Source organism: Haliotis rubra, unplaced genomic scaffold (genome assembly GCF_003918875.1).
Source record: "Haliotis rubra isolate DU_JTF1 unplaced genomic scaffold, ASM391887v1 Scf315, whole genome shotgun sequence".
Taxonomy (NCBI): domain Eukaryota; kingdom Metazoa; phylum Mollusca; class Gastropoda; order Lepetellida; family Haliotidae; genus Haliotis; species Haliotis rubra.
In genome coordinates, this window is record NW_025766986.1 from 222,027 (window position 1) to 244,397 (window position 22,371).

General features: G+C 38.7%; 1 protein-coding gene across 5 annotated transcripts in view; it reads left to right on the forward strand.

Moving 5' to 3' along the window:
* LOC124283410 (pro-neuregulin-2, membrane-bound isoform-like) overlaps nucleotides 1–22,371 on the forward strand; it is a 145,336-nt gene that overhangs the window by 107,752 nt on the left and 15,213 nt on the right. The gene's annotated exons all lie outside the window — the stretch shown is intronic.

A 22,371-nucleotide genomic window follows, 5' to 3' on the forward strand; every position in this document is an offset into this window, starting at 1 on the left:
ATTGTCTGGTCAGACTTTTTTATTTATAGGCTGCTGTCATATAGCATTAATACTGCATAGTGAGGCATTACACATCAGACAAACTAATTATGTCACATGACAATCGGATGAATAAATAAGATCAGATGACCACACAATAAACAGTCAATAAATGGGGATTGGCTGGCCAGTATGTTGTTTCAGTATGGACTGTCAACATGTTTAAACCAGTTGCTTGCACAGTTTGAACTTCTCTGTTTCATCATGTGAGTGTATCACTGATATCTGTGTACTCAGTGCTCATGAAGTTTTTCCAGAACATTTATCAACTGAGGTTATTCACTCTGGTATTCCATGCCATTTCTCCACTTACATGTGATTTAATAGTTTTGTAAAAAAAAATCTGTCCATCATCACTGATTATATATAACTTTTATGTGAAATTCAACAGCTAAGCCACCAGTTAACTGCAGATTGTGACCAATCAAGCAAATCTTAAAAGGACATATATTAAAGCAAGAGATTGGTGAATGGTAAGTGTGTTATTTATGTTTAATATCAGGGTTGGAATTTGTATAACCGTTTCTTAAATGTGTGGTGTAGTTGATAATGATGATTAAATCGAAGAGTGAGAAGTGATAAGCTACCATTTACTTGACGATCAATTACCATAACTTGTAGGAATTAACTAAGTGGTCCTTTTAAGAAACATCTTCATTATATTCAAATAACACAGTGCAGCTATCATATTTTTTTTTCACATAGGTATCGATACGTGGCTCATGCCTGTCTTCCCATAGGTACTGCCAAGTACTTATGCTTGTCTTCCAAAGAGTTATTGCCAACACTTTTGTCTTCCAAAGGGGTATTGCCAACATGCTTGTCTTCCAAAGAGTTATTGCCAACATGCTTGTTTTCCAAAGGGGTATTGCCAACATGTTTGTCTTCCAAAGGGTATTGTCATAGCGTGCTTGTCAACAACATGCTTGTCTTCCAAAGGGTATTGCCAACATGCTTGTCTTCCAAAGGGGTATTGCCAACATGCTTGTCTTCCAAAGAGTTTTTGCCAACATGCTTGTCTTCCAAAGGGGTATTGCCAACATGCTTGTCTTCCAAAATGGTTATTGCCAACATGCTTGTCTTCCAAAGGGGTATTGCCAACATGTTTGTCTTTCCATGGGTACTGTGGAGTAATTTTGCTTGTCTTCCAAAGGGGTATTGCCAACATGCTTGTCTTCCAAAGAGTTATTGCCAACATGTTTGTCTTCCAAAGGGGTATTGCCAACATGCTTGTCTTCCAAAGGGGTATTGCCAACATGCTTGTCTTCCAAAGGGTATTGCCAACATGCATGTCTTCCAAAGGGGTATTGCCAACATGTTTGTCTTCAAAGGGGAGTATTGCCAACATGCTTGTCTTCCAAAGGGGTATTGCCAACATGTTTGTCTTCCAAAGAGTTATTGCCAACATGCTTGTCTTCCCATGGATACTGAGCAGTATGTTATGTCTATCTAGCCATACTTCACTCTTCATCAGAATTCCTACCTAATGCTCATCTTCCAGTTCACATTACAAGATGTTACTTCTTGTTCCCCTGCATGGTACTAGGCATTATGGGATCAAACAACACCGTCCAAACAGTCTATCTAGCCAATGTACAGCCCATGTAAATCTACAAAATTTGGCAGAGTAGTCTTAATTTGAAGAACGTCTCTTGGCTACTTTTTGTTACACTTCATGGAGCTAATTTGACAACAGTTACTATTCTGTGAAATGTGTTCATTGCAGAGCAAGATGTAAACACTGTTCGACTCAGATATATTATTTGCCTGACTGTGTATATCTACTTGCAACATGACATCACAGCAGGGTAGCACTATAGATCCAGTGTATGTCTAGACTATTACAGGCAGGGTAGCACTATAGATCCAGTGTATGTCTAGACTATTACAGGCAGGGTAGCACTATAGATCCAGTGTATGTCTAGACTATTACAGGCAGGGTAGCACTATAGATCCAGTGTATGTCTAGACTATTACAGGCAGGGTAGCACTATAGATCCAGTGTATGTCTAGACTATTACAGGCAGGGTAGCACTATAGATCCAGTGTATGTCTAGACTATTACAGGCAGGGTAGCACTATAGATCCAGTGTATGTCTAGACTATTACAAGCAGCAAAGCACTTGCAAGCATGTCGTATTACTCCAAATATATTGAAGGCAGGACAGACTTGACTTTATTTGGTAGAGTTCTGTTTGGTTTGACATATTCTCCTTAAACTGTCACCATTACACATGTTGTTCACAAGATGGCTGCGCAAATGTCAAGGTTTCTGTTCTAGATGGTCAGCCGCAATCCATGTCCAACGTTTGGTGCAAATGCACAAATTAACGCATTGAAGGCTTGAAAGCAGATAAACCTGCCACATAAAATAGCGTAACATGCGTTCTAATTTGTGGGTCCTGTCTAATCAGGAAGTTATCATGGAAATTAGACTTGATTGTGAAAGGGTGTTATTCTGTGGCAGCTGCCTGTTTGTGATGGAACCGTTGCCAATATCGGGAAGAAACTCCGGAAATTGCGTAAAGATTTTACCTTTTTGATTTTTTTATGTTGTGGGATGTAGATGCTTGATGTAGGTGTTACTGGAATAGAATATTCTTTGTCAATAATTCAGGTTTTTTTTCTGTTTAAGAGTTAAAAACTGATTTTTGCATATTTTGTATGTCTCTTCGATGTGTGGACAGCTGCACCTGTATTGTCATGCTATGCTTGGTTATCACACAAGATGACCATAATATTAGTTTTCAATATTACTTTATACATTGTATAACAAAAGAAAGCCATGAGCCACTAATTTGTTTCAACAGATTGTTCACAGGTGCCGGTCGAAGAAATTGGTTAGAGTTGGTCTTCAGTAAGCTATGAAATAAGACCTGGTGGTCTGGCTTGCAAACTTGGTTGAAGCATGTCATCTTATCCCTCTTGTGTAGATCGATGCTCAGAATGTCAACCACTGGATTGTTCAAGGTTTGATTATATCCATGTGCCGTTATGTGGATGGGATATTGCTGAGTGCAGCTTTGAACAACAGCATATTTTCCCCTGCAACGCGTTTTGCAGGGGGTATGAAAATGGACTCCGTCCATGCGTGCGTCCGTCCGTCCATCCGTGCACTTTTGTCTTTTCCGGAGCACAACTCTAAAACCGTTAACTATTTCTTCACCAAACCTGGCACATAGATAGATCTGGTGGTGTACTGGTGCCTTTTGGTAGTTTTGGAATTCTGAATAATACATTTTGGGCATTTCCATGGCAACAAGCTTGACTAAAACTGAAATTGGTGGTAGTGCTCTTTTCCGGAGCAGAACTCTAAAACCGTTCAATGTTTCTTTACCAAACTTGGCACATACATAGATCTGGTGGTGTACTGGTGCCTTTTGGTAGTTTTGGAATTCTGAATACATTTTTTTGGCATTTCCATTGCAACAAGTTTCACTTTGACTGAAATTGGTTATAGTGCTATTTTCTGGAGCAGAACTTTAAAAACCTTTCAATACTCTCCTTCCACTTTTCTATATACACAACTAAATATTTGACATAATCATAACTCGTAGACATAATCATGAAGAGCATTTTGCCATTGCGGGGGATATTGATGACTTTGTCTTATTGTTAGGACATGATATGGTTCTGGTTTACACACTATACACGTGCCACAATGCAAATACTGTAAGGAAGTTCAGTTGAGGATTTACTTTATTTAGTTTCAGATTGTGTTGGCAGGGCATCAGGTGTCCCTTCATGTAGGTAAGCAAAAGCTATATGAGTGTCTTTCATCATATGAAACATATCTTGGCATTGCAAAGATGTCTTCGAAAAAGTGTAAACAAATTATGTCCCTCAGAGTTCAAAGAAAACAGTGAGTTTAGTTTTAACGCCACATTTAGCAATATTCCAGCAATATTCCAGCAATATCACGACACAGGAATAAGAGAAAAGGGCTTCACACAATGTACCTATGTGGGGAATAGAACTCGGATCTTCAGCATGACAAGCAAATGCTTAACCACTAGGCCACCCCACTGCCCCTTAATAATGATGAAATGGAAAACAATTATTGAATGCTTTGAAGCAAGTAAAAGTGATCATGTTTTAAATTTCTGATTTCTCTATGATGAATTGGTTTTGTAATCTTGGATCATTCAGTGCAGTGGCAACCATGCACTTTGCTGTGGTAGTTCCAGAACCAGCGTTTTAAGTGCTTCATTGTTTCATAGCCTTTACCCATGTTCCCTGTCATTGAACTCTTTGAAACAGTTCACTAGATGTATTTTATCCCAACAATTGGTTGACATTACATGACATGCTTTTACTTGTCAATTTCATGTTGATGTAAAATATATTTCAGTGTCACTTTCATGTTAAGTCCAGAACAAGTAAGAGCAAGAACATCTCTTTAATTAATGTACTCTTCAAACTCAGGGGTTTTAGCCTACAAATCAATTTGTCATCAAAAAAATGTTTGAAAAAACACTGATGCACTTAAATTTGCCAGTATGGGAATTACCCTGATGGCTGAGTCTAAGTGCTGTTACATTGTACAAATTGAATTAGACTATAGAAAAGCAGTATCCCCAGTGTTATTGACATTTTGCTTGTTAATTACACTGAAAGTTAAATTGACAACTAATGACACACCATGAACTTATAACATTTCATGTGAGGAGAAGATTGCAAAGTTAGGGTCAGGGTTAACGAACATATAGTTTGTTATTTATAGAAAGGATGCTAAATATGAGAACTCATTTGGATAACTTGTGTAATTATGTCACAAGTTCAGATTCAGGGAAAAAGGCTCTCCAAAAAAATTGACATTGGATATATGTTATGAAAGGTCATTTGAAAAGGATTGGCATAATGGGTTATTTTACACCAAGTGACCTTTTGATTTAAAGCTAAGGATCTGAGAAAATATTGGTGCAAGCATGAGGCTCAATGTGTGAACACATGTTGGCACTTCAGGCCTTAGGTTTCTATTTTTGGGTTTACAGATCTGCTTAGATTTGAAAAGAAGCACCAAGTACAAACTCTTCACAATGTCATCCTAGCTCTATAATATGGTTGATAGTTTAATTATATTTAAACTTATTCTATCGATTCAAAGGTAATAGGGGCGGTGGGGTAGCCTAATGGTTAAAGCGTTGGCTCGTCACGCCAAAGACCCAGGTTCGAATCCCCACATGGGCACAATGTGTGAAGCCCATTTCTGGTGTCCCCCGCCGTGATGTTGCTGGAATATTGCTAAAAGCGGCGTAAAACCAAAACTCAGTCAGTCATTCATTCAAAGGTAATAAGTAATAACAAACAATTATTTATAGGTTTATTTTGTCCCTCAACAAGACAACACCATCATGTTAATTATTTAATATCCCTAATTTTCTTGAAAGGGATCAACAGAATATTTTTCCAGAATAATAGATTATTCAAAACTACAAACAATGTTTAGTCATGTATTAGTGGATGTCTGTGTGTTTTCTTAATTCTTTTAAAAATTCCGGATCAATATAATGAGACATTATGCTATGAGGCGTCCTTTGGAAACCTGGGCACAGACCTCTAAATGTAACAGGTCTTTATCTGGAATAAAAAAATGAATAAACAAATAAATAGATGAAATTTATTTAATATCCATACCCATGTGTTTTTGGCCTGACATTATTATTTCTAACTCTTGTACACTATTACATTGATAGCTTGTAAACAATCTTAACCTGACTTGTTGCATTCATATAGTCTGGAAAATGTTATTTTTAGGTTGAAGTTTTTTTCACTTGTGTGTAAAATATATGTTTACAGTGCTTTCTTGTGATGAATACAGCTTCCAGCGCTGGCAAACCTCATTAGTCGAGACAGGCCTACTTTGCAAGCAGACTGGATTTAGAAACAAAATTACTTATTTTTTCAAAACAGGAACTGAATCTATTAAGCACAGAATGCTTATACAAGATAAGATTAGGTCTTCAGCTTTCCTTTGCTGTCAACACATTCGTCATGTCTTCATAAGTTAAGAAACATGTTATTCTACAAGCTTTGATTCATATTATGTTCTTTCTACCTAGTGCTGTAATGCCTTATCCCTTACAGTAATGCCTTAGTGATTACTGTAATGCCTTATCCATTACTGTAATGCCTTATCCATTACTGTAGTACCTTATCCCTTACTGTAATGCCTTATCAATTACTGTAATGCCTTATGTAATACCTTACCATGTAGTGTATCCCTGTAATGCCTTATCCCTTACTGTAATGCCTTATCCCTTACTGTAATGCCTTATCCATTACTGTAATGCCTTATCCATTACTGTAATGCCTTATCCCTTACTGTAATGCCTTATCCCATACTGTAATGCCTTATCCATTACTGTAATGCCTTATCCCTTACTGTAATGCCTTATCCATTACTGTAATACCTTATCCCTTACTGTAATGCCTTATCCATTACTGTAATGCCTTATCCATTACTGTAATGCCTTATCCCATACTGTAATGCCTTATCCCTTACTGTAATGCCTTATCCCATACTATAATGCCTTATCCCTTACTGTAATGCCTTAACCATTATTGTAATTGCATTGAAAGCAATATTAAAAATTCAATGTTATTACATGTAAAATGTTAGAATTTATTAAAATAATAGCATTATATAAAAATCCCTGTTTTGAACAAAGTAAAGATTTTTTACAACTTTCCTGCCAAGAACTCTTAATTTGAAATCTCATAGTCTACAATTTAATGTCCATCAATACTTTTCATGGTACCGTATACGATTAATGAAATAAAAACCATTCCAGTATTAATGTCACCTTTGAAAATAATCTTCAAAAACAAGCCCTAAAATTACCATGGGTGAGAAAAATGACAATTTTGTTTCAGGTTCATGGTTTTCTTAAAGACATTTTGGAAACTGCTGTCATGCGATAGCTCCTCGTGCTGATATATATCCTCATTATAATGAAACAAAGATCAGAATTGGATAACCTTAGATGATTAATGCTCTCAACACAGCCACCCAAATTAAACCATATGGTCTAACTGATGCTGTATGTCAGCGATATCGTCACCTAGTGACAGATATTTTCTAATTAGTTGAAAAGTTGTTGCCGAAGGTTACGTACGATCCAGTAAAAATGATGTTCTTTCACATTTAGAGGTAAATACACCTATTATTCTTCATCAAAACTCTAGGTTTAACTCTCTTTTGTGTATTAACTTGAAGTGATTTTTAAATTGCTTATGAAAGATAAATAAAAGTGCTGAAAAGGTCTCAGAGATCATTAGAAATCTCTGCTGAGGCAGTATTTCAAGTTCATGTTTTATGATTAACTGGCTGTCACAAACATGTTTAATCAAATCTTTAACTAATGCCAATGCCATGAATAAACAGTCTCAATCATCCTCCAAACAGATTCAATTGGTATAATAGGTGAAAAATACTGATCACTGAAACTTGGTGTTGACACCAGGTGTTCACCAAAGGTTGAAGCATGTTCTGCTCTGCCAGAAGTGGGGTAGTCTAGTGGTTAAAGCATTTGCTTGTCACACTGAAGACCCGGGTTTGATTCCCCACATTGGTACAATGTGTGAAACCCATTTCTGGTGTCCCCGTGTGATGTTGCTGGAATATTGCTAAAAGCGGCGTAAAACCAAACTCAGTCAGTCAGTCAGTCAGTCAGTCAGTCAGTAGTAGTGGTGTTCCGATTAATTGAAATAATCGAAGATTGGTCGCAGTGACCAAACGACCAAGCAATCGATCACATTTTCTCATAATCGAACATAAACGATTTTGGAACTACTGTTTTAGTCTTTGAAATACATTTTGTACTTGACAATGGAACGTATCTTAGAAGTTGTCAGGGCCTGAAAACGTGTTTCATTCACTTCACTATCTGAAAATATTTCTCTAAGACTCCAGGAAGTTTATGTTCATGATATATCAGTCATCACTTTAAAGTAGCAAGTTGCATCATGTTATACATATCTGCAATAACAACCCGGATAGAAAAATCTGAAAAATGACGCTAACCAATTTTTTTCGATGATTGTTCGTTGGTAATGAAGCAATCATCAATTGTGAGATTTCAACCAATTCCCAACACTAGTCAGTAGTCCTTGTAAGTGAGTAGATATACTGTGTGTTATATCCAACCACATTGCTAGTTGCCACATAGTTGAAACTGGCTCAAGGTTGTCTTCTGGTGGCAGTCAACTATGGTGCTTCAAGCTATCCAAGCACACAGCAGGGTAAGATGAAACACTGCCTACATCCACCAGACTCTTCCAGACATGGGATGAGTTTATTATTCCTAGGGCTTGACCCAATTTCAGTCAATCTGGATCATCGTGGGTATGTTCTCAAAGGAAATTGAGGCTCCTATCTCTATGTTATAGAACCAATTTAGCCCAAACCCTTTTCAAACAGATTTTTGATGAGGTGTATTCATATTGATGTTTGTACAGCTCCTGATTAATTACGTCTTTAATACCTTTTCAGAACTTGCACAGTGTTTCCCTATATTTTTCTGGTTTATAGATTTAGGAGTATCAAGACGATGATCAGAACAACAAAAATATCCTGTAGCTGAATAATATTAAATCAATTTATTTTGATTTTTTATAGATCCAAAATGACACTTTTATTGCTAGTTCTTTTATTGAGAATAATAGCATAAGAGTATTTAGCAATAAAATCAACCCTTTAGAATGTTATTACAAAATAAAAAAACATGAAAACATTTTTATGGAGATTATGTCAAATGACACCAATAGCATGATCAAAAGTGTCCCAAAGATTCAACATGTAATGCTTTCCTGGGCACTGTGTATAACCAGAAAAAGGTACTGAGCTGTCAGCTGGATATATCAAGCAGAATTAATGGTCCGTGTAGGTCGATGGACCAAGCATAACACCTCTGGAAGCAGTTGTTAAAGATTGGGATGGACAGTTTGAAGGTAAAACAAATAAGATGAAGTGACAAGCATATTAGGCCACCATGTTGGCCCCAATGAAGATGTGAGAGTGGTGAGGTTATGCGGTGCCAGCTACTTCCAGAAGTTCTCCTACAAACAGACCTTGACTCACCACCCAACATATGTTCCCTTCTGATGAGATTACACACAGTCTACAGCATCATATACCTTGACAGTTGCCGCCAGTGGTGTTGAGCTCGCTATATCTACCTACAAGGGCTCTTAATCCTGCTTGATATGTCGTGACAGACAGCTCGGTTCCATTTTCTGCTTATACGCAGTAGTCAGGGAAGTAGTATATGCTGAAGTCGCTGGAACATTTTGATACTGCTTCAGGTGTTATTGACTTAGAGGGTAAACAGTCCACAGTTTCTGTTAAGTTGGTTAATTTACTGGGTCCCAATCCTCAAAGCGTTCATATTGCTATGGCATTCGTAAGCCTATGATGAACTGTAAAGTTACAACAGTTACGTAACATTACGAAGGCTTTGTGGATTGGGACCCTGTAGAGCAAGTCAAGTATTATGTTGCTGTAAGAAAATAGCATTTGGAATGTTTAATTGAAGTTCTTTATGCATATCAAACCTTGATCACTTAAAGATGAAACAGAGTTATTATGACTGTGTGGATCAGAATGAGGTATATAAAAAACATACTTTTTTAATCTTTCATAAGTATTTACAGATTCGAATTATTAACAAAAGAAGAAACTAAAGTATCATCACTTCATCATATTATGTATTGCCGAAACATATTAAATGCACTACATTTTCCAAGGTTATAGTGTCCATATCTTTTACATCTTTGCCAAATAGGTTTTATATTTCCACTGTTTGTGTTGTCTTCATAACAACAATAACACAATTTACCTGAACAAACTGAATAAGATGAACTCTTTACCCCATGCAAACACAAGGCCACCATGTTTGCTATGGCTGCCTGTGGTATACAAGGATGAGTATTACCGGACAACTTATTATCAATTATTATGATTAAGTCTCACAGATGGTGTAGAAGTTAAGACAAGGGTAAGGAGGGTGGCTATTAACACGGTGTTTATATTAACCAATTTGTAAAGACATGCATCAAGTTACAGTGTTATTGACTGAGTTTGTTTGGAGATGACTAAGATGGGTAATGGCCAATTTGTGGTTAGGAGAACGTTATCAAGTACAGATCTGGCATAAAGGTCTAGACAAAAGCAGGATGATGGTACTGGGTGGGCTTGGAAGTATGTTATGAAGGATTATGAGAGTTTTGCATGTAGAACTGCTGTTTAATTAGATTTGATTATCTATTCATCGTTACATACCATATGTGTTACCGTTCAGTGTTGCCTTATACACATGAACGTTTAATAACTGCATAGCCAGGCTGATCTAAAGAGATACTGCTATCTGAGTATATAAGTCCCCTATGCTTGTTAAGTATGTGATGCAGGTTTAGTGTATGTGTAATTATAAGGTGAGAAGGGATTATTTTAATACTTTCATTTTGCTTTTGTAAATGAGACGAATGACAAAAACGTGATTTATTTCATAACTTCTATTACACTTCTTTGGGCGCAGCTTCAGAAGCAAAACATCAATTTGTAATTTATGTATATCTATGAAGAAAACTGGTAACTAATGGAAACATGTTATTTATTTTCTTTCTAATTACAGCAAGCATATCATTTTACAGGAATCATAGGTTAAGTTTGAAATTATGTCATAATTCTAGATTTTGATAGACTACACATGTTTTCCGAGAGATGTTCTCTTACACTTATGTTTTTTCCTCTAACAAGTCAATTAGGTTTTATTAGAAAATAATTGATTAATGATTCATTTAGGATGTAAAGGTTATGGCTTGGATACTTCAACTGGACACTGTTTACAAATTCTGAGAGATTTAATGCTTATCTATCATCTTGAATCTTTTCATCATCATTGCAATGTGATTAGATATAATTAATGAATGTTTCAATCGTTATAACATTTTCCATCAACTAATGAACTTGTCATTCAATTTACTTTTTTTGCAGTCATGTGTAATATGTAATTTTGTAATTGGTTACGCAAAGTTAAAATTGATATTTCTACATCTGTAACAGGAACACTCACAGATGAATGTAATTACGTTTTTACTTCTTCAGCACACATTCATAAAATGGAGATTTGAAATTAAAAGCAGTTCCTGAAGAGTCACAGATAACAGGAAATCTTCATGGTCCCTTTTCATTTGTTCATAACTTTATTCTGGAAAGCTTGTAGACGGTCCAAGGAACGTTATGTCATTATCCCCCGCCGTGCGTTTAGCGCGAAGTGGGGGATATAGTATTAGGCTCCATCCGTCTGTCTGTACATACATACGAATTGGAATATCTTAAGAGCCGTTGACTGGATTCTTTTCATATTTGGTACCTAGGTTCATCACAGTAAGTGAAAGGTCCCAGTCAGGTTTGGTGACCTTGACCTTGATTTCAAGGTCACAAGGGGACTTTAACGTGTTAGCCTTGTCAGCGAGATATCTCAAGAACCGTTCATTGGATTTTCTTCATATTCAACACCAAGCTTTATATAGGAAAGGCGCAGGGCCCAGTCGATTTTGATGACCTTCACCTAATTTTCAAGGTCATGGCGACACTTTGAAGATTTCAGCATGTTAAGCTTGTCAGTGAGATACCTCAAGAAGCGTTCTCTGGATTTTCTTCATATTCGACATCAAGCTTCATTGAGGGAAGGCGCAGGGCCCAGCTGATTTTGGTGACCTTCACTTAACTGTCAAGGTCACGGCGACACTTTAATCCTTGGTCTGTCGGTGCTACACCAATGCTGCATTGCAATATGATAAGCATACAATGTTTTAGGCTCTTCTGATACTTGAAACTTGTACCTCTCCCTCCTTCACACAGTCCAGCAGAACCAAGGATTCTTCTTTCTTCTCTCAATTCAACCACCTGTTGACATAGTTCTCCTTCCTTCTCTCTATCCAACCACCTACAGAGCCAGTCATACTTTTGTCTTCTCTCTATCACCCACCTGCAGTGCCATTCATACATTTTTTCTTCTCTCTATCCAACCTCTCGCAAAGCCACAACCACCTGCAAAGCCAGTCATTCTCCTTCCTTCTCTCTATCCAATCACCTGCAGACAGACCCCGATGTTGATCTCGAGTCTCCACACCTTGTCCATCTCTCCATCCTCTACAAACAGCAAATGTGAGTGAAGGTTGCAGGAGGTATCAAATTTGTGGAGATGTCAGTCATCATGTAGCTCCAGTTTGTAAGCCAATCCAGTTCCACAGTGCCTCATGATGTCAAGCTTGTTCAGATTCCCTTTGAGCCGCCATCCTAAACCTGTAAACAGAGCGGCAAGTCCAACGTCAGCACTGCCACCTGTTGGACACTACGCACCATTCCCAGACAAAACATACAAGTACTTGAAAGCCTTCCACTTCAATAGCCTAATTGTTTTCTGTATCGTCTCCTGAAGGGAAATGTGTTATTCTGAAGCCCTTGTATTTTGATATTTGTATTTAAAGCCATTCTGCGCCATAGCGTCAGTTATTGTTCAGATGGTGAGAGGTGAGGGCTGGTGGTCGTAGGAGATTGTTAACTTCACGGAGGGACCATGTGAAGTACTGTCCTGGTATCAGGGTGCAAGTGTGCTACAAGTCATGTAGAGATTCTCTCCCTCACTTGGCCCCCAAACACTAAGTCATCATTGTTGTGGGAACCCTTCCATACACTATGGTTACTCCCATACCATTAAAGTCTTAATGCTGGGGCTGGATAGTGGGATAGCCTAGCAGTAGGGCACTTGCTCATCACACCAAACAGCTGGGTTTGATTCCCAAGTCATGTACAGTGTGTTGTCCGGAGCAGTGATACTCAATGGCATATTACTTAAAATGACAGAGAAAACTTACTCACTCACTCACTCACTCACTCACTCACTCACTCACTCACTCACTCACTCACTCACTCACTCACTCACTCACTCACTCACTCACTCACTCACTCACTCACTCACTCACTCTTTAGAACAGTCCAGACCATAGTCTAAAACTGGATATGATTGACTAAATATACCATTAAAACCAAGTTATTCCAGACGTAATTGATGGTTTCCAGACTAATTGTCTGGGTAATCAGAGCAGGTGATAAATTTTTCAGCAGTGTCTGATATAGTCATACACAATATCGAACTATGTCAGCACTAATGAGCTGTCCAGGCTGATGACGTTCCACTGTACCAGAGCTAAGTAGACAGTATTGAACTGCATGAAGGAACCTTTACTGCCTAATGTCACTCACTCACTCACTCACTCACTCCACCCATCACATGCTCAGTCAGTCTTCAGGTAAAAAGTAAGATACTCGGTTCATCAAAACATATAAAACAGTGATTTTATGCCTTGCACAGCCAGGTAAAGGGAGATAACTTTTATTTCCTTTCAAGATAAAGCTTCAGCCCACCTGAGCCAGTTCATACTGATGAAAGCAGGGATGTTTTTGCAAAGTAATTATATGGCTGTTGCAGAATGACAACAATATAACATAGCATCCAGCTAAAGACAATAAAAGCTAAGATGCTGCACATTCTGCACATGGTTCTGGGAAATACTCAAAGTGTTCATGGACAAAAAGTCTCTGGAACACTCAGCACTGCATGATTTCTTTGCAGGAACGTAAATGGTCCATGATTTATTGCTTTCCTGAACAAGCACCTGATATTTTCAAGACATCTACTGATAGATTTCAGGGCGAGGCTTGCTTCATCATAACTCAACTGATAAATTTATCAAAAATATTTGTTCATTTTGTGTCATTTTCTGAGTAGAAAAGGCTGAACCTGATCAATGTTTTCTTTTTATCTGGAAATAGACCCATATTTTATGTAATGTCACCCTAACCAGGGAAAATGCCATATATGTTTGAAGATGTTTTCCCTATATACACAGATATTTAATAATATCAAGGTAAAACTGATAATTATGTCAGTTGGTCTAGAAACCCATGTATAAATAAGGGGCGGTGTGGTAGCCCAGTGGTTAAAGCGTTCGCTAGTCACGCCGAAGACCTGGGTTAGATTCCTCATATGGGTTCAATGTCTGAAGCCTATTTCTGGTGTCCCCCGCTAAACTACACTCACTCACTCACTCACTCATGTATAAATAAATCACGGAGACGTTTTTTGTGCAAGGTGAAGAGACATTATTCTTTCATATGAAACCACTGAGAACCAGTGTATACATAATACAAAATAATCAGCCTCCAAGTCTGTAACTGTAGAAAGAAAGTAAATCAGTAAAAAGTAAACATTTGCGGAAAATATTAAACAAGTATCAAATTCACACAATCGAGTATTGAACAAAAAATACTTGCAGTGTTAATGCACTGTATCTTTGGTGCCTATGACCTTACAAATGGCATTGGTACTTGTGGAAAAAATCATTTGTATAGTTTGAGCTGCCTTATGCATAAAGAAGGCTTCTGCCAGGGGGACAGGGGTGGCGCAGATGCTGCAGTTCGCTGTGCAGAGTTGGCTCCCTTGGGTATGTCAAAAACCTCCGAAGTGGTACGGTCTGCTTCATAATGGGCTTTTCTTCCATCTTCAGCTGCCATGCTATGACATAGCTGGAGTCTTGGCACTAATATTGGCAGCAGCGCTAAACTGTACTCACTCACACTGTGATCTTGCTTTTGTCAGTGTAAGCTTGACTGGAAAGCATTGAGTTTAAGAATGCTTGACATGTTCAAGATGTTAACTTCACAAGCGATTCTCGAGATTGTGATCCTAGCACCAGGTGTCATTGTATCCTAATTGAGTTGATTGATGCTCATGATGTCAATCACTGGATTGTCTGGTCCATCATACGGGGTGGTAGGGTAACCTAGTGGTTAAAGCATTGGCTCGTCATGCCGAAGACCCAGGTTTGATTCCCCACATGGGTACAATGTGTGAAGCCCATTTCTGGTGTACCCTCTGTGATATTGCTGGAATATTGCTGAAAGTGGCATAAAACCAAACTCACTAACTCACTGGTCCATCATACATGTTGATGAGTTTGAGTTACACAACAAACAAACAAGTGTTAGCAAGATGGGGTGTGTTTTGGTCATTCCATTACCTGCATGTACCGTTTCCATTATCAACAAACAAGATTTTAAGCAAAACTTAAATCTCTGTGGCACAACCAGCAGATCTTAGAATTAGGGTCACAATACTCCAGGTAGGCCATTATCGTCGTTCTTGAAGGATTTACAACCTGTTTATTCCTTATACTTGACAGTGATTGGCTGAGCTCACATCAGGGTACTTGGCAGCATGAAAGCAAGGCAAATGTCAAATAGCCATCGGTAGTTGTTTATAAAGGAGCTATTGAAATATATCACAAAAATAGAATTTAATCTGTTGGGATGTGATGGAATTAATACATGCTTGATTTACATTAATGTACAAAAAGACTTTTGTTGGAAATAGTTTTGCGCAATTTGTAAGCTTGAAATATACATTGGAATCAATTTGGCACCAGCTTGCAGTATCGCAGACCACGTTTGTTCTGTAATAGCCAGGAACGAATGCCAGTATGCTAATTGGACCCTTGCTTCCATCATTTGAACAGGGTACTCCTGCAATTAAATTCTGTGATGGTGCTATGTGAAGTCAGTTCACCGATTTATGGCTAAGTGTATGTCCGAGACGCGCGACAATGTAGACATAATCTCGTTGTGGTGTGAGAGGGTCAATGTTGGCCAGGGAGCACGGCAAGGGTGTGAAATCAGGGCACGTCTCAAAATTATTATGTTCAGGTGGCAATATCTCTTTCATATAAGTTCATCAAGGACCACCACCTTAGTCTAATGGATTATGCAAATGCAGTAATCTTTGCTTTGAAGCCTTTTTCACCCTACCCAACAAGAACTGGTAAGGAACACAAGCACTGTCACTCTCACTTCTTATAGTTTTTCCATAGTCTTCATAGGGGTCTATTACAATCATGAAATGTCCCCTCTGTCTTAGTGCCAATGTCCAGTCTTAATATCGATGTCCAGCTGATGAAAACAGGATGATGTGGGATTTGTTAAATGGTTGTCTGGGTAATTAACGTACTAAATATGGTGTGAATGTTGTAACCAGATTCCAAAGTACGTACTCGGCCCGCTATTATCGTGATTCATGTAGCATGGTTTCACTTCCAGGTCAGTAATGTCCAGGTTTGTATGCATGACGGGCTTCTCTTTGGCATGTCGCTGTGTCCAATGGTGATTGAATTGACTCTGGTTTGTCGTGAATATAGGATTATGTTGAAACATGGCTAGTTATGTGTACAAAGTAAGGACTTTAAACACCTTGACGTGTATGAATAGCATTCAGGGTGAGTGAGATTAGTTTTATGCGGCTTTTAGCAATATTCCAGCAATATCACGGCAGGGGACACCAAACATGGGCTTCACACATTGTACCCATGTGGGGAATCGAACCCGGGTTTTTGGCATGATGAGCAAACACTTTAACCACTAGGCTACCCCACCGCCCGAATAGCATTCAGAAGTGATGGTCATGAGGGGGAAATTTATGGATGTGAACTACTGTAATATAACGTTTTGGAGTATATTCTCACTCTTCATCGACCGCCTAATACATGTTCGATAACCTTTAAAATATGGTACTTGTTGGTGCCATATTCTCAAGGACTGGTCCTTCATATAATGTGTCTGATATTCTGCTTCACTGCGGCGTGGTATCTCAACATTAAAACCACCTTCAGTCTGGGCTTACCTCATATTGCATATATGAGCGTATGCACATCCATCAAATCTTATTCAAACATTGTGTTCCCTCATATTGCATACGTTGACATCCATAAATTTTGCTTTTATTCTAACACCTTATTTCTGGCATGTGTTGAAGGTGAATAGATTTGATATAGATCTTGAGTGGTGTTCCCTTTTCCTGTATAAAATGGTTTGAACCTCCATGATCCGCTCAGTGTTAATACACCCACTCACTCACTCAACCACTTATTCAATTATTGAGCTAACCGCCCACCCATTTACCCATTCAACCACCCATCCATCTACTCACTCAACATTCAACCATCCACCCGCTCACTCACTCAAGCATTCAACTGTCCACCAACCCACTCATCCATTCAACCAGCTGCCCACCAACTCAATCATTTAACTATCCTGCCACTCACTCTACTATTCAACCAACCAACCAGCTACTCACTCAACCATATATTCAATTATCCAGCCACCCATTCAACCACCCACTCACACACTCATTGATTCACCAGCCACTCATCGATTCAACCAGCCACCTTCCCACCATTCATCAATTCAAACCAGCCACCCATTCACCCCCTTCAACCACCCACTCCAACACACTCATCAACAACTAACCACCCATCCACTCATTCAACCATTCAAACAGCCAAAATTCACTCGCTCAACCACTTATTCAATTATCCTACCACCCAGTCATACAACCACTTGCTCACCACTCATTCTCACAAAGTGCTAAAAACATAAAAAGCCCAAACTGCGTCACGAGGCAAGCCTGCCACTTCCAAGGCATATCTGATGTCTGAAGCTTATTGACTTGGTGCTTGTAAATACATTCTTTACAGCCGGCAGCCGTTTCCAATGGAACAACCAGACACAAGTGACACTTGTGTTGTAGAAAAGCCTCATATTGAAGTTTGGTGTGTATCAGCCCTAGTTTTTCCAAATTTACTACAGCAAGTCTTTGTTTATGTACATCTGGTCTAGGGACAAGGACTGATGGTGGAGTTGTAGACTTCAAGAAGTGTTGTCAGTATTGGACACTGTAGAATGTGTGGTATATACAGATCTCAGCATGTCTTACACATAGTTCACTGATGGTGGAGGAGTTGTAGACATCAAGAAGTGTTGTCAGTATTGGACACTGTAGAATGTGTGGTATATACAGATCTCAGCATGTCTTACACATAGTTCACTGATGGTGGAGTTGTAGACTTCAAGAAGTGTTGTCAGTATTGGACACTGTAGAATGTGTGGTATATACAGATCTCAGCATGTCTTACACATAGTTCACTGATGGTGGAGTTGTAGACTTCAAGAAGTGTTGTCAGTATTGGACACTGTAGAATGTGTGGTATATACAGATCTCAGCATGTCTTACACATAGTTCACTGATGGTGAACATGGAGTTGTAGACTTCAAGAAGTGTTGTCAGTATTGGACACTGTAGAATGTGTGGTATATACAGATCTCAGCATGTCTTACACATAGTTCACTGATGGTGGAGTTGTAGACTTCAAGAAGTGTTGTCAGTATTGGACACTGTAGAATGTGTGGTATATACAGATCTCAGCATGTCTTACACATAGTTCAATATACAGATCTCAGCATGTCTTACACATAGTTCACTGATGGTGGAGTTGTAGACTTCAAGAAGTGTTGTCAGTATTGGACACTGTAGAGTGTGTGGTATATACAGATCTCAGCATGTCTTACACATAGTTCAGATCAAGTCATGTTTTAATCAACATTCAGATTGGTTCCCGCCTCGAGTCTTTATGTTATGTCATCATTCAGATTATCTGCTGTAAATATCTCGTCAAGAGAGCCATGTGTTCTGAGAATGGAATGGCATGTTGAACGTCAGCCATCATGTTATGTTGTTGGTGCAAGCTAGCATCATTAATGTATCTGTGCATCACTCTTGGATGAGCATAACGGCAGTTCCTTCACTCATACTTTTATCTCCAAAGATTTATTTTTTTAAAATTCAAAGCTGTGAGCGAGCCCCCTAGTGTTACACGAGGTTTGGGATTGGTAGAGTTGTGTTCCGTAGAGACTGATGCCTCCAGTCTGATTGTATTTTCTCGAACCTGGAGGGGGGTGGGAGGTGCATACTCTATTTTTTAGACACATTACATGTTAGCTGCACCTTTGTCCTAGTCACTTTATGACTTGGATGTTACGTGCACTGAGCACTGCACCTTTTTGAAAACCGTGGGTCTGCCCCACACATCTTTTTCTTGTTTCTGTTAAAGTGAATGTTATGACTGAGTCCCAGTGTTAGCAATTAACCTATTAAACTTCAAAAGAGTATACAGAAGTGTTTTTCATGAAAAAAAAAAATATCTGTTGACTATGAGCTCTTCATAGACATTAAACTATGTGCTGGCAAGACTGAAAGTGATTTATATGCTACTCAAAAGAGTTAAGAACACCAGATCCTGTCAGGACAGATTGATGTAGTAATATGAATTACAGATGTATCTTAGTGATATGAGTGTGTGAATGAGTTTAGTTTTTGACTCAATAAGCCCAGCCTTGCTTTAAAAAATGATACATGGGTAATGAGTGAGTAAGTTGACTTTTACTCCGCTTTTAGCAATATTCCAGCAATATCACAGCATGGGACACCAGAAATGCGTTTCACACATTGTACCCATGTAGGGAATCGAACCTGGGTCTTCAGCGTGACAAGCCAATGCTTTAACCACTAGGCTACCCCACCGCCCCCTTAGTGTTCTTTAACATGTTTTGAGTAGTATGTATCAGTTTGAGATATATTAATTTTTGCTGATGTATATTACCACTAATTTTATCATATTCTTTGATGTATGGGTTGGGTGGTGGGGTAGCCTAGTGGTTAAAGCATTTGCTTGTCACATCGAATACCCAGGTTCGATTTCCCACATCATGGGTACAATGTCTGAAGCCCATTTCTGGTGTCCCCTGCCGTGATATTGCTGGAATATTGCTAAAAGCGGAGTAAAACCATACTGACTCACTCACTGATGTACGAGTAGCACCATGGTCTATGATGATATGCAGGGTTATGTCCCTTCCCATACCAGAATATTTGATTCTAACACAGTAAATAATTGGATCTGTGAAGATCCGGGTTAGAATTGATCATCAGTAACCCATGCTTGTCGTAGAAGGTGACTAACGGGACCAGGTGGTCAGGGTTGCTGACTTGGTTGACACATGTCATATCCCAATTGCGTAGATCGATGCTCATGTTGTTGATCACTGTATTGTCTGGTCCAGACTCGATTGTCTACAGAACACTGCCATATAGCTGGAATATTGCTGAGTGCAGTGTAAAACTAAACTAAATCAGTAAATAATGGAGTCTCCTTCAGATAATCAAGTGATTGATACCATGAACATCATTATGTGCAGATAGGATACAACATGCATCAATCAAATTAGCATGCCTGACCATCCAATGCCATCAGTCTCTTTTTTAACAAGCATTGGTTGATGAAGACCAACCGTTATTTGTCAGAATTATCACAGTAGACTCAATTAATATGAGCAGCATGTATGTAAATGAACTCCTTAAGTACCATTGATCTGAACTTAATGGGCAGAATAAGGCAGCAAGTGCTTCATATATTGCAAAACATCAGCAAATGGATTCTTCTCAGATGTAAAAACATTCTACATCACCTGTTTACTTAAAATACCAAATTGATTTTCTTAGAAACATAAGGATCTATATAATGTTTTTAATGATTGAAACCAGCATGTAATATGCCTGCTGAAAAAGGACACAACTTTTGACTTGGTTTGATCCATACATGAATATGGAAGAACAAAATGTGGTATATTGATCAAGACAAGAATAGGCATTAAGTTGAGATGCCTGACAATGAATTTAAGTCACTTACTACAGAAAGGAGATGGGATTTGTACTGCAGATTGATACCCAATCAATGCTCGTGTTTGCAATGCACTATGGGACAAGTTTGTCTTCTGTGTACAGCAAACATGGCTAGGTATGGCTTGTGTGTTGATGTGGAAACAGCCTGAAACACCAGCTGTGTCCATGGGCATTAATGTTGATGGCTATTATCTTATGTATGCTGGACAGTCCAGCTGAGACAATATTAGTTGTAAGGAAAGCAGAGTACTGTTTTCCTACCACTGTTGTTTAAGTTCCTGATATGACCAGTGAAGATCTGGGTTGGAATTGATCTTCAGCAAACCAGGCTTGCTGTGAGAGGTAACAGACGTGAGTTGGTGGTCATATTCGCATAGATCGTTGCTCCTGATGTCAATCACTGGATTGTCTGGTCCAGATTGATTACTTAAAGACCACCTATAGCTTCAAAATTGATGCTACACAGACAGGCGAAAATAGTTTTATGTGTTTTTGGCTTTATCTGATACAGTCACTGATGCAAGAAAATCTTGAATAAGCAAGCTTCCCAAGGCATCAGTAATAGTAATAGTCCGCTTATATGGTGCTCATATCCATTGCCTGCTCACTGCGCTACGTACATTACTATCCCTGGTCATAGGACACAATCATATTTTCCGATACTTTTTCAACTCCCTGGTGATCATACAGCAATGCTGCCTATTAGGCGCAATGAATTAAACACTCACATTGCCAGCACATCCTCACAGGTACCCATTTTACAGCTGGGTGAACTGAGACAATGTTGATCTAAGTATCTTGTCCAAGAGTACTACGCAAATGTGCCCACCTCGGGACCTGAATCTAGGTGCCTCCACTGGGGATCGAACCCGGGCCTTGATAGGCAGACACCTTACCACAGCATTAACTGCCCATGGGTGTGAACAGTTGATTTGCCTTTGCATGTGTTTGTGACAGCCTTCAGTGGGGCAGGATTTTGAGGGCAGAGTGGGCAAGCCTTCTAGTGGGTTGGTTGGTAGTAAGGTGTGATGTTGTCTAAGTTTACTTATCGTACCTTGGGTTGAACCAAACTCACTCACTCTGTATCAAAGGAGTCCTCTGAAAAGATGTGGATGAATGGCACAGTGGTTCTACTGAGTTTAACTAACAGTAACACCGTGTAAACACATTCCCTCAGTGAATGAGAAAACCTCATAACTTGTTTAAAACTAGAGTTTTCTTTATGTGATTGAGTGTTTGTAAGCAGGTACACCATTTGGAAGTCATCATCTGACGATGATGTGTTACTAAGTAGGTATTGTTTTTTGACTCGGCAAGTATTTCACACTAAAAACAGATTATCAATATATCTGTTAGATCTTTTTACATTAGAAAGACTCATAGGGTGCAATTTCTCTTTGGTTCCAGATATGCATCTGAGAAGAATTTTAGTTCTTTTTAGACGAAAATGCACAGTTTACATTCCATGTTTCTAATCAGGTGAATGCTGACATCTTTCATAGGCAGTTACAAGAACATGAAGACTCAGCACTTGTGATGGATGTAGCTCATATACACTTTCTCAACAGTTATCTGATGACAGGACAACTTGTAGCCATGAATCACTGTTACAGACAATAAAGATGCTATTGAAAAAATGTGTGATATATGCAGGTGATAGATTTGTGCCATACAAATTCATGCTTCCATCCTTTTCAGT